Source organism: Mauremys mutica, chromosome 3 (assembly GCF_020497125.1).
Source record: "Mauremys mutica isolate MM-2020 ecotype Southern chromosome 3, ASM2049712v1, whole genome shotgun sequence".
Taxonomy (NCBI): Eukaryota; Metazoa; Chordata; order Testudines; family Geoemydidae; genus Mauremys; species Mauremys mutica.
In genome coordinates this window covers 39,357,586-39,362,468 of record NC_059074.1, presented here as the reverse complement: position 1 = coordinate 39,362,468, position 4,883 = coordinate 39,357,586, and the positions used below count along the sequence as shown (strand labels likewise).

At 39.3% G+C, this 4,883-nt stretch overlaps 1 pseudogene; it reads right to left on the bottom strand.

Annotated features, from left to right (window-relative positions):
* Positions 1-2,178: 2,178 nt before the first annotated feature.
* Positions 2,179-3,004, bottom strand: LOC123366185 (annotated as a pseudogene).
* Positions 3,005-4,883: the final 1,879 nt, after the last annotated feature.

Genomic DNA, 4,883 nt, shown 5'->3' with positions numbered 1-4,883 from the left:
CCCATATAAGAGGTTGTGAATATAATGGTAGAGTGAGTAGCCTTCAGGAATACCCACACACAGCACCGCACAAAGATCCAGTGCACTTCCACTTGAGTATTTATCATAGTAATACTTATATAGCGTAATGCTTAAAAAACAAATAGTCCTTAATCTCAGTAACTATTTTGAATCAATTTTCTTGTGTAATTCAGAGAAGTGCAGAAGTAATGCAAATAGCCTTAACTTAAATTATCAATAATTATCAAATTATCAAAAAATAATCAGCAGCAATTCATCATTATACTGAAAGATCATTTCCAGAAATAGACTATTCATGGAGGTCTTACTGGTAATGCAACCAACGCAGCAGGGAACATGACATAGCATTGTCACCACCTCATTGCTATTTTAGCTACTAATAGTAAAAACTTGAAAGATATTAGTGGAAATCACAAGTCTAACTATAGATTATTTAACACTTTGCTTTTCATACTAATCTGAACACAATTCATGGAGCTGAGTTTAGTAATTTTTTCCTCACATACAAGAATAATATGTAGTCTAGTAGCTCAGAAGAACTCTGATCTCCGCTCCCAAAGTTTATGCAAACCATTCTTGGTAAAATTATTTTAGTTATAATTGCCAGCTCACTGTTCTGGCCCAGAATTAAAATAATTCAGAGTCTATTTTCTCTATAAAATGTCATCTGGAGTTGGAGCTTCATATGTTCTGGTATGCTGCACTCGATCATTTATAGGTGAACTACTACAGTGTAATTATGTTCACTGTTTTCTCTAAATCTACCACAGTAAACATATTGTGAACAATTATGTTACCTAAAGAAACAAATAGATTGATTTCTATTTTTACTATAATCTAGAAAGCCTTTTGAAATTCAGAAGCCACATAAATTGTAAAGAAATTTCATATTGATTGGGATGATTTTAGTTATGTTCTTTTTTTCAAAATAATGAAAATATTATTACGAGGTAATGTTGATTCAAATAAATACCACAGAAATAATTTTGCACTAATGCAAATGAAACATAGGAAATTTGAGGCTATTACATAAGGACAATAGTCAAATATTTATTATTTATTATTATTATTAATAATATTTTGTAGGCACTCTAGATATCCTGTTGGGATGTAATAACAATTAACATATGTTATTTACAGTGAGGACTAGATTGTGCATTTAGGTATATATGTGTGCAAGAAGAATTGCTCAGGCGATACCAGTCCCAGGGTAAAATCCTGTCCCCACTGCAGTCAATGGGAGTTTTGTCATTGATTATATTTAGGTAGCATCTAAATTCTCTACAGCCTACCTCAAAGTCTTTCTGGAGTCACTGTGGAAGGACTTTGGTACGCTTTACTAAATATTGCAGTCAAACTTTTTTAGCACATTTAACCCTGTAAAGGGGCTATCAGTGACAGCTATTGCCTGAGTGTTTACCCCAGCTGTGCATCAATTTCCCTCTCAATTGCTATGGTAGTGTAAGTTAGCCATCTGGCTAAATTAAGGCTGCTCAGACTCCATTCCTTTTGAGGTAAAACAAGAGAGTTAAACAAAAAGCCCAAACAAACTATGATTCCAACAAGGCTTTTATCACCTTTAACCACTGTTTTACTGACATAGAATTCTAAAGAGAGGCATGGATAATCAAATCTTACAGGTTATTTTAAGAAAGACAATATGCAATTTACATATTATTCTAATATTCTGAACTCAAGGGACAAATTATCTGTTCCAGTGTGGCAAATCCTTTTTTTCACTTGCAACCATGGATAGAGCCTTCAGATAAAGAGCCACAGATAAAGTTTTGATCACTAAGTTATCAGGTAAGCAAATGTATATTGCACCTCTGATTAGATCTCCTTCCTTCCCAATTAATCCATTCAGGTATCCATGTGGAATTTGTCTCCTCTCAGATGCAAGAAAAAATCAACATTCTGTCATCTCTGATTTTTTTAATTTTATCCATGTCTATGAACAAACCAACCCAGTAACTGCAGCAAAACACACACGAAGCAGCAGCAGCAGCTTCATATTAATCCCACTATATACCCTAAGGCCCGTACATGGCTATAGTGACAGTTCTCAGTTCAATAGGGAAAGTAAGACTGAATTTTTCCCACAGCTGTGGTATTTGTCCTCCATGTCCAACTCCTCTGCACTTGTCTTTATGGAGATTAAGCATAACAAGACATCAGGTACCTGAAAGGTAGAAACATCCAGTAAAGACAATAAGGAGTTTGATGCCATGTTCATGTTCAATAGCTGCAAGTGGACCATCTCCTCAATGCTGGAAACTGTCACTTTGATGTCCCCATAGCTTTAGCAATGTTATTTTTTATTACACAGGTATAGGTATCATTAGCTGTAATATTGTGCAAAGCAGACACTGCCATCATTGTTCTTAGAATACAGCTTGCAGCTCGTATTGGAGACCTCAAATAAGTTGTCTTGTGTTATTTTGTAGGTTCAAATCACAAAAGGTTAAGGGAACCACTGAGGAGCCTCACCTTGCAGGGTGTTTGTACAGATATTGTAATCCACTTGCACCTACAGAGAGCTGAAGACTCCAGTCATATATTCCAGCCCTGCCTCTCAATTCTCTTTGGAAGTGGTGATAGAGCACCCGTAGGTGACAGCATCGGAGAGCTGCACACCTCTCAGCATTAAGGAGCATTTCCACCAATCACCTGCTCTGCAAATACTGCTGTGTGGCCCTTGAACATTTCATCTGAGTCCTTTAGGTGGTCCTTTTAACCATTAAACTCATGAACCACTCCAGAAACCCTAACTTTAGTTCACCAAATTTCTGTGTTGCTGAGCTTGATGTCAGGTTCAAAAGCTTGATGCCATTCTCCCTGATGTTCCCAGGAGAGATTATGATGCTGGTGGAATGTCTCCATGAGACACCAAAGTCAATGATCAGCACAGCACAATCACTGCTACCTGGATTGTTATGATGATGATCATGATCCAGAAAATGACATGACCCAGTGAAGCCATGGCAATGGGACTGGTTCAGACAGGCAAAATGTTGGATGCATAAAAATCCAGTATAGTGTTGAGTACAGCCTCCTTCTCTTTGAGACACCTATTTGTCACCACAGCCCCTTCACTAGGGTATTTTGCCATTCAGTAGCAGGCTCCCCAAGGCCCTCCTTTCCTTTCTTTCAGAAGTCCTAACTAAATTGTAGCTGGCTAACTTCAGCTGCTTTAGTCCAAGGGCAGGAGTCTCAAACTCAATTTACCTTAGGGCCAGTGCCAGCCCTCCAATCCTCCCAGTGGGCCAATAATGTCACTGAAGATGGCGTTCAGAAAAGAAAATGTTTATAATTGTATTTTTTTATTTTGAATTTCTTAGAAATAATAAAACTGTCATACAATTTTATACAATTCTTCGCTTGCCAGAGAATTTTTAGTGTGTGCCAGACACCTGGCAATGCTTCACTTCTGTCAGTTTTTTGATGTTTGGCCTCAGTGACTGAGCAGTTGAAACCTTCAGGATTGCAGCAAGGTGTGCATCAGATAGTTGTGTTCAGTATTTTGACTTGTTTATACTCATTGTGGAAAAAAGTGACACTGCTTCCATGGTTGACTCTGCCCAGCAACTAATGATGCTGCCTCCATGGCTGACTCTGCCCAGAGACTAGTGATGGTATCTATGTCTCTCTCCCCAGCCAATGGGAGCTGCGGGGATCTGTCCTCCGCAGGCCGCAGTGGGGAGGTTCTCGGGCTACAGATGGCCCGCAGGCCGGGACTTCGAGACCCCTCTCCTAGGGTTTCTGCCAGGGTCATGACCAGCTTCCACTTGACTGTAGTGAGGACTGTGAGAAGGGGGACTTCTTCCCTCCCCATTTCTGGAGGGTTCTGACTTTGGGGCCCTAAAAGGAAGCAGATGCTTAGCCTAGGTTTTCTGCAAGCTCTGTTTCAATGACCTGATCATTTCTTCATCCATTTCTGCTGTCTGTGTCTAGGCCTCTTCCCCAGCCCTTTCTCAGTTTTCTTCTCATAGCCTCTCTAGGTTGTTTTCTGCAGTTCCTAACCAGACGTAGTTGTGTCTCTCTCTATCACAAAGACTTCCCCTATCACATGGCTCCTATTGAGAGACCCAACACTTCTGCCCATCTTTTGTCTCCTTCCTTTTGTGGAGATGTAAAGTCTGTTCCTTCCCAGGTTGTCACCTGAGCCGTCTATCACACCCTGGCTCCTTTCCAAGCTCTGTCAGGGGAAGAACCACTGCAGGTATTGCTCCATCCATAACTGCACTCTCACTACATAGCAGAGAGCTCTTTTATTGCCCTGCCCCCTTTCTCAGCATGCACTGTTGCTCAGCCAACAATTCCCAGGGTTCTCTGGGAAATATTCCTCCCAGAATTTCTTTGTTCTGGGTTCAACTGTGCCTGGCCTTTAGCAGCATGTCTTCATATAAACCATTGTTTTCTGTCACTAGCAGAATAGGAGTTTCCAGTTTAAAAGTAAGAGAATCTTTCTGAAGGTGGAAAATTGTTCCTGTTGTTTATATAAATGATCAAAGATAAAAAATAAGTAGACTCTATTTTCAAAGTAAGTCTGTCTTTAAGTTTTTGAGCATCACTGGAAATATGTTGTCCTGCAGTCTAAAGCCCTAAAGAAGATAGCTTTGTTGGACATTGAAGACTTCAAGGATATGCATTTCCCTGAGTACACTGTGACATTTCATGGTGTCTTTCAGTGCATTAATTAATATTTTAGAAATGCAATTGAACAATAAAATGAAATCTGTTCTCTGTTGCACCAGGTTTTCCAATGTTTCAGGTGGGTACAATTTAAATAATACAATATATATGATAGTTTCCCAGGTGATATATATTTCTGTCTCTATCTCTATCTATATATATTGTAG